The following is a 13,343-nucleotide window of genomic DNA, read 5'->3' on the forward strand; positions in this document are numbered from 1 at the left end:
TGAATGCTGAACTTGTAACTGCTCATCTATTGGTCCCACTCTGTGGTTCTCAGGTGTTCTAGAGGTGGCAAATGTCACCGTTTTCTAGTGACCCTGGGGTTCTGCTCATTCACAAGCTGTAGAGTCGGCGGAAATAAACCAGTAACGCGACTTCCTGCTGTGATTGTGAAGTGAAAACCTGCAACAGTTTTTAAGGTTCTGACGCTTAGGATGTTAAAAAAAAGAGGTGAGATGTGGTGAGCTTAGGTCAGAATGCTACAGTTTGTTTTTGACAGTCTTGCAAACGTCCAAAGTCACTCCAAAAAAGAAATTCAGAACAGCTGCCACTCTTGGCAGTATGACTTCAGTTCCCAGTATCAGATTTGGCGGGTTTTGTTTTTTTTAATGTTGTAAAGTTTGGTTGTGCAAGTGTTTTCTCCCCAGTTAATATCTGTTGGATCATGTGATGTAGATAATTACGTGTTGCCCATGCTCTTGTACTTAAACCCAACTGTTCTGTGGGCTCATGGAGGAAGCAGAAAGCATTCAGTCAAGAGTCCCAGTCAAATAGGGAGTATAAAAGACCTTGGACAGCTCCAAAGGACCCTGCTAAGGCAGCTACCTGAGATGTTGTCTTTTCAGGGAGCTAGAGCCAACTGAAGCCTATGTAGTCTGATTTGACCTACGCTGTCTTAGCTCCTGAGTCCTAAGATCATCTTGCATCAGAAGGAGAAGCTACCTTGCAAGGTAAGAAGACCTTTAAATCCTTTTTTTTTTACTCCCCATTACAGCACTCAGGTCAGAGAAATGCCTTATTCCCCAGTACCACTGAGGGGAACAGAAATGCTAGAAACAAGACACATACACAGACAGCCGGTTTTGTCTGACTGCCTGAGTGTGATCTGCTGAGTGCATCAGTGTGTGTGGTCTGTGTATACGTGATGTGCCAGTATGCCTACTTTTGGCATGCAGCAGTTGGAGGGGTGGCTGTCTGATAGGAGCGAGCCAGCAGTAAATCACACCCTGCACATTAGAGTTAACTCCTTATGAGCAAGAACAGAATCTGCACAGACCTGGCAGAGTGTCAGGCCTAATGAGCACAGGTACTCATCCCCAATAGGTCTTCCCCATGGATCAGTTGTCAAGACTAAAGGACCCCACCTCCCCACAGCCATCTTATGTCTCCTCTCCATAATTCCCCCCCAAGCAATTAGGAGACTGCGCCTGCATGCCTGTCTTTGCTTCTCCTGTTTCATGCCTCTTCTGGTTCTGGGAAACCAGTGGGGAGTGGAGCTTGTCACAGGAGGAGGGGGAGACACCATTGACTCTTCACCAGCCTGACTCCTCTCTGCCTCTTGGCCTCCTTCCCATTCGCCTGCTTCAGCTTCTGCCTCTGATTCTGGACCTCTCTCTGCCACAGACTCTCCCAGCTCACTAAGCCCAGTTATACCTTCAGCTTCCAACACCACCTCTTCCCAGTCGTCTCCTTGTTGACCACTTATTGTCCCACCACCACTCCCCAGACTCTAAGCCTTCTTCCCTTGGTTGATTCCCCAGCTGGTTCCTCCCTTCATTCCTCTGTGTCCAACCAGTCCATGACACTATCCTTTATTGTGGCCTTTGGGCTGACAAAAAGCCATTCCAATACTGCCCCTTTAAATTGTTCTATAGACATCTTTCTGATTAATTAAGCTACTATATATTTTTGGAAAGTGACTTGTCCATCTATCTGTTCTGTGTAAGTTTGGATGCCTCTCAAGATAATCATTGTCAAACTTGGCACAAAGGTGGCCAATGTTTTCAGTCAAGGTGGTATACTGAAATGTGACTTTGGTATGACTGTGCCCTAATTTGGGCATGACTAATCCATGCTACTCCAATTTGGATGCCACTGAAGATATTGTCTCTCTATTTGGCAGGGCATTGCCAAATTTGATGTGATGGGCCCAATCTGTTTTAGATTTCCTTTATGATTTCCTGTTGTGCCGAGTTTCATTTTTACAGTTTATGAAATAATTGGGCACATAACTGCAAATAGTCATTAATCTGAACCAAGTAGCTGTTGATTTGATGTAATATATTTTTTCATTTGAAAATTTTATGTATTTTTCACAGACTGATAAACTGAAACAAACTAATGGCCCCCTACTCCCTTCTCTGGAAAATACTCATTAGGTAAGAAGATGGAGAGGTGGGTTCTTGTCTGTGCTATGGTGATGAAGAGCAGAGTGAAGTGCAATAACACTAAGGAAGCCATTTTGTACTTCAGTAACCTTAATTTCTGCAGCTGTTACAAACACTTAAGTATATATGCCATTGAACAAAGAATGAATTTTTGGCCATTAAGTGCTGTCTTTTGCAGATCATATTACTTAACAATGCCAGTGGGATTTCTTTCTATCCTGAACAGCAAACCCCAGTAAATAATGCTTATGACTCAACATATTATATATAGCACCACAGATTGTTCTAGTCTGCCTCTGCTATGGTAATACATTTTATGGCACTAAAAAGCTCCAATGCTTAAGCTTAAGTTAATGAAGCTCATCTGTGTTAAAACACTATATTCACACTTAACTTGGTGCCAACTGGAGCTTAGGTTGAAAAATCTGAAATTTATTGTTTTAGCTAGTAATAAAAGTTCCTCATTCAAGTGCTGCCAGTCTAACAAACCAAAGAACTGGAAGTTTCTTCAGAAGTGGAATATTTCAGAAAGAAATATATTTGAAATTAGCAGGAGGCCTCAAGCTAGTTTCTAATAGTATATGGCTAGCTCACTCCACTAAAACTGCCTTATTTATTGGCAGCACAAGATTTAATTGCTTACAGAAACAACGAAGGTCAAAGACCGGAGTTATTTGGAAGTCAAACATGATATAAGGCTCCCTTCTATTTTGAAGGACTAGGAAGGCGAGGTTGTGTCTCTTCAGCTCTCATATTTGTGGATGAAAGTTTCTATAACGTTATTTTAATGTAACTATGGAAACGAGCATTTAATAAAAGCACTAATGAAAATCCACTTGGATCTCTGATTTGTAACTGGCAACCTGTTCCGCAGGAAGATAACACCTTGGCTGTTTAAACGGGGTAATATGTTTGACACGTTGGCTAAATCAGAGTGTTTGGATTTAAGGTTCAGTGGAGTTAGAGAATGCGCAGTATAAATAAGGGCAAGCGATGGCAACCAGCCAGTAGTCTCCAGGCAACCAAGAGAAATGACTGGTGAGAAGTTGAGGGGAAGGCAGTGTTTTGGTGTGACTGAGGTAACAAGACTGAAGAGGGTAGAGGAAGGGCCCTGTGTAAAAGACTGAGGCAAAAGGGAAATGTGTGTCTGTTTGGGCGACTGCCAAGAAGGTCCAGGTTTCAAAGAAACAAGCTTTCTTGATATATATTTTTAATATGGATTATTGCTTTTAATTGCTAGTTGCTCTTGAGAGTTCTTTGAGAATGAGGAGGGGAGTATAAATATTTCATTATTTATTTAACACAAGTGGTAACAGTCAAACAGCCCTAGAAAAAAGAACCTGCTTGATAAATTGTAAGGAATCCTTGAGTGCTCTGAGAAAAGAAAATCCCTCCAGGGGTCAGGAGGGAAGGACTGATGGAAGCAGGATTCTGGTTGACCCAGAATAACCCCTCTTGTGGAGGAGCTCTAGAGTTTGCTTCTATAGAGAGAATGTGTGTGTATTAGTGAGCTGTATGAGACTGCATCCGAGTGGTTTTAAGATTTTAATTTGTGAATTATGATGTTATGGGGGGGATTGGTTTAAACCTTGCTAAGTGTGGGGTTGTTGCTCTTTCCACTCTCTCCCCTGCTGTTCTCTGTGTATTTTAGCGTACTCTGGTTTTTAATTTTGTCTGTATACATCAAGGTTATAGTGAGATTAATATAAACTCAGAATTACCACAGAATCAGGTTATTCTTGCCAGAATGGGCTGGTTGCATGAGATAAAGAAGCACTATAAAAACTGAACTGTTTTTCAATTTCTTTCACCAAGTGCTAATTAGTCACACTTCAGATGTGTAGGGAAGCTCAGCATCTTAGGTTGTGCATGGTGTGACCTTTGCAATCCCAAACTGGTGAAAAGGAGAGGGAGAAAGCTAAAAGTAGAACACCACTGAAAGGAAAATACAGTATATCAGTATTGTATATTTTTTAAACGTAGTTTGAAGATCATAAATCCTTTTTTGCAATTTAGTTGCAAAGGGGAGTTAAAATTAGATGAACTATTAGATTAAGATATATATATATCACTGGAAATTATGAATAAAGTACAACATTTTAGTTCAGGACTACAGTCCCTCTTTTTGGTAGCTGTATGTTTTCTGGGAAAATTCCCCTCCCCTCCCCCATAAAATACACATTGATGCTTGTTTTGCAGAAGTCAGAATCTTTCCTCAATGTAGTACAGTACGTCCATTGTTGACACTCCATTGTTCAACTATATCCCAAAGTGCAATATCAAAATACTACCGGTAACTTAAGGAAGTTCACAGAAAGCTTCCTGTCTCCCACACTGCAATCACCTGTGCCCTTCCAAAGGGTCAGGGGACCTCTTGAACAGTGTGGGACAAGATACAAAAGACTGCTGGAAGAAGAGTTGCTCCAAATTGGGTGGAATTCCACCCTATTTAGGGCAACTCATCCCTCCATCAGCAGTGCCCCATTAAAATACTAAATCAGATCATTTACAAACAGGCTTTTTAGTGGTGCATATGGTTGCAGGAGGAAAGCGTACAGGAAATGTTCATTTCATTTAAGTTTCTCTGGAAACCAAATCACTGCTTACAATGCTTTAAAAACCTCTGGAATGCAGTTGTGCTATTGGCCCGTCTATCTTGCGGGGATGATCAGCGACATTGGGGAAATTTGCTACCATGGCTAAGCATCTTTTTTTAATGGCACACCCTGGCCCACAATTCAATACATGTGGTTTATTGGTTGCTGTTCCTACTCTTAATTGGAACAATAGCTAACGGTGTGGGCATTATAATATGGAAGCACACAACCATTGATCCTATTAACAGCATGTGTTGTGTGGAAGGAGATTAGAGAAAATTAAGGAAAAGCTGCAGGAGATATACCTAAACACTAAAGTCAACCATGAGTTAGCAAGGGAGAGAGCTATGGCCACAACTACAATCAAATGTCATTGCAAAGTCCATGCAGTGAGATTATTGAATATAAAAGACTCAGGTGTGTCCTCTAGCAGAAACTACTTGTTTCAATAAGTAGGCAGTAAGCAGATCACTGGGCTGCTTTCTGCTTTGTGTATTGTGCTTTTGCATATGATTGCACCAACATTTGTGCAAGATTTGGTGTAAATGAAATCAGAAAGAATGCTCTCTGTATAACCTCCCTGTTAAAATCAGAATGAAGGCTCAGTAAAGACCCAGCATAATCTAAGATCTGCATAAACTTTGTGCAAGCAAATAAGGGTGAATGCTAAAGGAGAAGGTTGGTGAAATCCTAGGACTGCAAAACAAGGAAAGTGTCAGACCGTACGTAATACATGGCTGGTGAACTGCATTTGATCATGTTCTGCAGGTTGTGTTGAATACTGCACCTAAGATCAAACATCTGTAATTCATTTGGGAAATGTACACAACTGGTGAGAGAAATATAGATAGATATTGCATGTAGACTAAGAGTTAAAGTTCGAGAAACGGGGGGGAAACGTATGTCTGCATTCTGACTTCTAAGATTCTTAGCAGGCATTAGCTTTGTTGGTAAAATACATCTCTGATGGCAGCACAAGAGTAAATGAGGGAGAAATTGCTGAGTTTTAGTTATGCCATTTAGATAAATGGTTTTGCAACTCTTGTTGTGACATGACCTGCTAAGTTTATAGCATTTTTTTGCAGTTACTCATTTTAGCAAGCAAATAACAATCCCCTGGTTAATACTGGGCTATTATTAGGAGTGCTGCATTAACAATAAAATGAAAGCAGGGCTTCTAATCTAAATGATGGTGACATTTAAAGCATTTTTGTGTCAGCTTGGGAGAGAAAATGCCTTGACAAAACGTTTGTTTCAACACTTTCTGCTTTGGTAGTGTTTTATCTCCGTAACATATAATCCTGCCATACTGCCTGCCAATTATACTCTTACCACAAAAAAGCTTAGTAAATATATAATGCACACAGAATAGCTATAGGCAACTGTATCAGGCTGTAACTTACAGGGGCAAACAAGACAACCCTGTACAGAGTAATCCTATACACGAGAAGCTGGTGTAAAGCAAACTGGTGTAAAGTTACACCACATCCATCTTCTAAGTCTGGAAGAGGGGAAAAACAAGCCTTTAAAATAGTGTTTTGAGTTACACCGCTTTTTTTGTGGCTTAATTTATAATGAGTTGGCACATCACATGACTGAGCTGAATGGGCTTCGGATAGGGTCTACACTAGCTAAGGATCCACCAGGGTCAGATTAGCCAGCTGGGTCATGTCTGAGCTGGGATGGGGAAATATGCGAGGCTATATCTCTGGCTAAGCAGAGGATGAAGGAGTTACTGTATTTTTCCGTGGATAAGACAATATTTTCCCCCAAATTTTTAAGCTCTAAAATTGGGGGTCGTCTTATACACAGAATGTTGCAATTAAATATATAAATAAATAAGTACATGCTGCCATCCATATTCTTCCCCCCCCAGCCTCCCCTCACTACACAACAAACCCTGGTCTGCTACCCCCCCCCAGCAGCCCCCACTCCAGACATTGTCCCTTCCACCAGGTTCCCTCAGCCGCTCCTTGGCTACCCAGACGCCCCATTCCCCAAGCGCACTCAGGCAGCTCTGGCAGTCGCAGCTCCTCGATCAGTGTTCGCATCTGCCGGAGCTCGTGCAGTAAATACGGTACATACCATAAATACTGAGACGAAAGTGCAACACACAGGCGGGAGAGCTGGACCTGCAGCTACAGTGGAGTTACACCAGGTGTCGGCAATGTTTTCCGGCCGTGGGCCAGAGGATTCAAACGGACTATCGTCCGTGGGCCGGACATGAGCGGGACATGCGCAGAAGCCATTTCCGGCATCCTGGACATGGGCAGCACGGCACTGGAAATGGCTTCTGCGCATGTCCGCGGCTGCACAGACGCGATTTCTAGTGACGGCGCAGGCGCCATTTTCGGTGCTGCTCAGCGAGTCCCTGAGCCGCGCTGCACTGGTTTAGTGCAGGGGACTCACCAAGTGGGCGGCTCGGTTCACAGGCAGTCCGTGGGCCGAATAAACAGCCTTCGTGGGCCGCATCCAGCCCATGGGCCGGACGTTGCCAACCTATGAGTTACACTGAGCTGACAGTAGCAGCCGCCATTACACAGCTTGCCTGTTTGACGTTTCTGCGCGGACATGCGCAGAAGCATCCAATGATTCTGCGCGGACATGCGCAGAAGCCATTTCCGGCATCCTGGACATGGGCAGCACGGCACTGGAAAAGGCTTCTGCACATGTCCGCGGCTGCACAGACGCGATTTCCAGTGGCAGTGCAGGCACCATTTTCGGCGCTGCTTGGCGAGTCCCCCAGCCGCGCTGCACTGGTTTAGCGCAGAGTGCAGGGGGCTCGCCAAGCGGGCGGCTCAGTTCACGGGCAATCTGTGGGCTGGATAAACAGCCTTTGTGGGCTGCATCCGGCCCATGGGCCGGACGTTGTCAACCTATGAGTTACACTGAGCTGACAGTAGCAGCTGCCATTACACAGCTTGCCTGTTTGATGTTTAAATATACCGGTATTTTTAATATTTAATAAAATATCAAAGTTGTTCTGTTTGGTGTTTCAAATATTTATTTCTTAATTTTGGGCTCAAAAAATAGGGGTTGTCTTATACACGGGAAAATACGGTAAACAGGTATTGCCCAGCTGAGCAAGGAATCTCCTGACTCAGCTGGAAATCTGCTGAATCCTAACCTGTTCATCCCAATGGAGTTTGCTACAGGATTGCTCCCAAAGTGAATGGACTTGTTTAACCATGCCTGAACCCTTCTCGATGAAAACGTTCCCTGGATACCAGGGAAACGAAGGCACAGTAAAACTCTCACAATGGAGGTGGATGCAACAGATGACCAGCTCCCCATGTAATCGTACACTCAACAAGTTAAGTTACAAACTTGATACAGTCATACCTCTGGTTACGTTTGCTGCGGGTTGCGTATTTTCAGATTAAGAACGCTGCAGACCCGGAAGTGTTTACTTCTGGGTTCCGCCGCGTATGCATGCGCAGAAGCGTTCTGTGCGCTTCACACATGCGCAGAAGCGGTCTATTGGCGCTTTGTGCATGCGCAGAAGCGCCGCTTCGGACACATACTTTTCGGGGTGAGAATGGATCAAGTATCCAGAGGTACCACTGTAAATTGTTCTGTATACACCCAGACTATATGTATACTATACTAATACTGGTAGCAGGTTATAAAAACTGCTGCAAACTAGCGCACACCTAAATATTTACCCCAGTCATTTTTCACTAGACCTCAATCTGGGGCCCTCTGTTAACGCCATCTAAGCATTTAATCAGGATTGGAATTTAAAGGAAAGAAGAATTCATGGTGACTGCCAGCATCATAATTTTGGAAGCAAATACCTTCACCAAAGCCTGTGCATTTTCTGGAAATCGTGTAACACCATTCAGATTGCTTTATGGTGGCCAGACATATGAATAAAGATGGTTAGGGCTAAATAATTAGCACATTGTTACTCACCCTGAGACACTGATATGGATAAATGTATAATTTAATTTTTATTGTGACCCATCCCACCAACAGCTTTGCACAGTGCATTTTTCTGCTACATGTCTGATTACCACAATGGTGACCTCTACTGCTTTGCCACTGTGATGTCATCTGCTTGGTCATAATGATTGTACAACATCACAAGTTAGATTCATTACACTGCCCTTGTTGAAGTAATATGTAATTTCTTGATCTGCTTTGCCAGCACAGCAGTTTGTAGGATCTGATTGTAGGACAAACATATTTTGTTACTAGAAGTACACAAAACCTTACACACTTATTCCCTAGCAAGCAGGCAGAATGCCGGTGTTGGTTATCTAATACAGGTTGATAACGAGACTGAAGTTCCTGTTAGCTCCCTGGGAAGAAGAACAGGTAAGCAGATAAGTGGTACACAGAATTTTATTCATTTTAAAGTTTATATTGATACAATATAAGTACAAAAGGTTGTGTCAGAGGAATACATAATTTTTAAACTGAGTGTGTGAATTGACAAATATTTATTTTTAGCTACAAACATGCAAGGATAACTAATGGTGTATTTCATGGGTAGGCAAACTAAGGCCCGGGGCCAGATGCAGCCCAATAACCTTCTAAATCAGGCCCACAGGCGGTCCGGGAATCAGCGTGTTTTTACATGAGTAGAATGTGTGCTTTTATTTAAAATTCATCTCTGGGTTATTTGTGGGGCATAGGAATTCGTTCATTTCCCCCCAAAAATATAGTCTGGCCCTCCACAAGGTCTGAGGGACAGTGGACCCGCCTCCTGCTGAAAAAGTTTGCTGAGCCCTGTGGTTCAATAGCCTTGTTCTGGTTCCCTAAAAAAATTCCCACAAGGTAAAATCTAGCTCTTGGAAGCAGCTAGATATAACAACCAGCACTTAGACCCTTCCCTACAGACAAAAATACAGACAGATATAGATATATATTCAGAGTCCGTGTTCTATATTTGTTTTCCAGCACTATGCAAATTTAATTGGCCATTGGGGTTGTACATGCAACTTTGTGTAAAGTATGAATCTGGACATTTTAGGACTTGGAGGCAAATCTCCTGAGGTTCAGGGGTTTTGAATGGATTGCCACTGGCCTGGCAGGTGCTATCAGGGATGCACTTCACCTGGGATTAAATTTGCTGGTCTTATTTCTACCATAAAATAACAAGGAAAGGGCACTGGATTTAATTGAACACTGGTTCTGGGGAAGAGGGCTTTAACTCTCCCTTGGTAGAGTTGTAGTTTGCCCCCTAGAGAAGAAATGCAGGCACCTGTGTTTCCCACCACAGAGCTAACAGCAGATGCAGGGGGTAATTGAATCACGAACTTTTAGATCAGAAACAGAACACTCCCTCTCTGGCCTCACTTGTTCAACTAGAATTCCCTGTAGCTGTTTTAAAGTAAATCAGAGCTACCATACAGTATAACTTGCAGTTCAACTCTCTGCGCTCACCTCTACCACTATAATTTTTATTTATATTTGCTGAAATCAAGCTTGTGTCATCTTTAAGGACTTGTGAATAGCAAATAAAAGTTTCCATGGTGGTGGCTATGGTAACGCTGACAATTATGACAACAGTGTTAAGAAAGCAATGAGCACTCATACAATGGGAGCAGGGGCAACAGATAGGTAGTATGTTTTGCGAGCGGGAGAAGAAAAAGATGAGTGAGTTGCTAACACAGAATCCATTGCTTCACTGAGAAATTCTAGGTGCTCATTCTAGGTGCTCAGATAAAGCTGAAACTTGTGTATAAAATGTCAAAAGCAAGCCTTTGAAATATCTACACACCTCTCCTTCCATCTGCTCAAACTATAGATATCCCGGGGATAACAGCAGAAAATAGGTGCTCAGTCAAGATTTATTTCTAGACTGCAGTGTTCTTGACAGGATTCAATTGCACTGTTCAATCATTATTGGGCTAAGTTCTAGGAACATTTGAAGCTGCAGGGGCTCTTCTGGTCAGCCAGTCCCAGATGTGGCCCCAAGACATGTGGAGGGGAAAATAATAATAATGTGGAAAATCTTTGCATATCAGCAGAAGAGACAGGCAGAGTGAGGAGGGGGAGAAGCTGAGTCATTGAGGCAGGGGGGGGAGTAGCAAGAAAGACCAATGTCTGTGAAACTAAGATGATGCATAGACTATACTTTTAAAGGACATTCCAAACACACTCTTCCCCATAAAGAATTCTGGACAGTGTAGTTTACTCCTCACGAAGTTACATTTACCAGCAACCCTTAATGAACCACAGTGCACAGAATTATTTGAGGGAAAGAATATGCTTCAAATGTAGAGTGTGTATACAGCCTTAGGCAAGAGTTATAAAATGGAAATAGCAAGAATGGAGAATAGAAGCAGGAAAGAAATGAAGAAGAAGATGAGGAAGAAGAAGAAGAAGACATGGCCATGTGTCTTAGAGGGCAGTAGCAGAAGGGGTAAAGAACCAGATTTTAGAAAGAACCAATGGGTTATTATAAATCTTCTTGTGACTAAAGGCAAAATACTGTTTTCTTAGGAAAGCAAATATTTAGAGAAATGGTCAGGTCTAAATAAAGAATAAACTGTCACTCTTGGAGTTTGAAAATGCTGAGGGGCTGATGAGATTTGCCAGAGCATTGAATATAAGATGGATTGTACCCATTTTGACAGTGGATAATTAAATTGGGGGGGGGCACAATTGTCTCCAGCAGACAGCTTATTTTCACAGAGAGCAAAATGATAGGGTTACAATGGAGAACTGGGTGCAAAATTCATTGTCTGGCATACAGGAAGTTTTGTTTTGTTTTTGCAGTCTCAGTTCCCAACTTCTAGGAGCAGTTAATAAACTAGGAATAGATGCAGGGACATTACATTGAGCTTCAAAGGCTGAGTGTGCTAACAGCCTAAATAAAGAAGGGCTGAAGAGATACAGAAACTTCTTGCCACCGATTTTTTGCCTCTTGAGCAAGTTAAAAAGCACAAGGACAGATGAAGAGAGCAGGAAATCCATGAGAGTTTGGAGGAGAGCGCAGGTGTCCCCCAAGAGCACTGAGCTTCTGTTTTCTTGCTGATTCACCATGCCATATGAATGGTGGGAGGCTTCAAGAAACCCAGCTTTGGGAAAGCAACTTACACCACCCCCATGCACTGCTGAATAACTTAACAGTGCCTTCCTGGATATCTGCTTACAAATGTAATTGCTAGCTATTCTCTTTCATTTACCTGAAGGGACTGGGTATTATTAATGCCTTGCTGTGGATCTGGTTTCTTCTTTGTGCATATGCAACAGAACTAGGAAGTACCTAACAACCTGATTGTTTCACCCAGTGGCATGTTGAAGTAGTCAGTACTTCCTTTATTCCAGGGTTCAGCAACCTTTTTCAACCGTGGGCCGGTCCACCGTCCCTCAGACATGTGGTGGGCCGGACTATATTTTTTTTGGGGGGGAAATATGAACGAATTCCTATGCCCCACAAATAACCCAGAGATGCATTTTAAATAAAAGCACACATTCTACTCATGTAAAAACACCAGGCAGGCCCCACAAATAACCCAGAGATGCATTTTAAATAAAAGGACACATTCTACTCATGTAAAAACACGCTGATTCCCGCACCATCCGTGGGCCACATTGAGAAGGTGATTAGGCCGCATCCGGCCCACGGGCCTGAGGTTGCCTACCCCTGCAGTTTATTCCATACAAGCAGACACGAGAAACCTCAGGTCTAGGGCCTCTCTGGGAATCTTCCCAGGCCACACACACCCTCACTGGCTCTGCTCCATGTCCTCCTCAAGTGCGTTTGGCTGGAATGTGCAAAGCAGGATCACATACTTTGCTCCACCTTGCCCATTTTTGCCTCTGGTCTGAAAAAGGCTGCCCACAAGGGAATACAGTTTTCAGGCAGATAAAGGGTCCCTAATTTGCCCGTTCTTTTGTAAATGTCTGTACGGGGGGGAAAGGGTTAATAGGTAGACCAATAGAAAAGCCCAGAGGCAGAACCTACCTGCTTTTAAAAAGGCTTAGCCAGAGGTTTAGACAGTGGGGAAGACAGCTGGAAATAGACAGTTAGTTCGGTTGGTTTCTTGTGAGTGGCAAACATAGGAGTCAGAGTGGGTTAGAGACAGAGGGGAGACAGAGAGAGTGAATCTGATTACAGTGTTTCAAAGTATTTAAAACTTGTTTGCGTTCACAATACAGTAAACTGGAATCTCTGTTAATACGTTATAACCTGACTGAGTCTGAATATATTACCGGGGAAACAAGGTTGGTGGCAGTAGAAGAGAATAGACGTGGTGGCACAGGGTCTATAGTCCGTGGAACAACCGGGGGCTCTGTGTGATCGCCACACCCACCCATAATACAAACTGGGTAGGCAATGATTATGTCATCATTTATTGAAGATGGGTTTCTTCATCAAGTGCGAGAGCTTGTAAGATCTATCACTGCAGTCATTAGTGCCCCAAAGATCTTGGCTTTAAAAGAGGATTAGGCGAATTCATGTAGGATAAATCTAATGATGGCTATGTCTTACTTCCATTGTTGGAGGCAGTATGTCTCTGAAAGCCAGTTGTCAGGAATCACAAGTGAGGAGAGTGATGTTGGACTCCGGTCCTGCTTTCAGGTATCTGATTGTCTACTGTGAGAACAGCGTGCTGAACTAGATGG

The sequence above is a fragment of the Zootoca vivipara genome, chromosome 3, assembly GCF_965207765.1.
Source record: "Zootoca vivipara chromosome 3, rZooViv2.hap1.1, whole genome shotgun sequence".
NCBI classification, from domain to species: domain Eukaryota; kingdom Metazoa; phylum Chordata; class Lepidosauria; order Squamata; family Lacertidae; genus Zootoca; species Zootoca vivipara.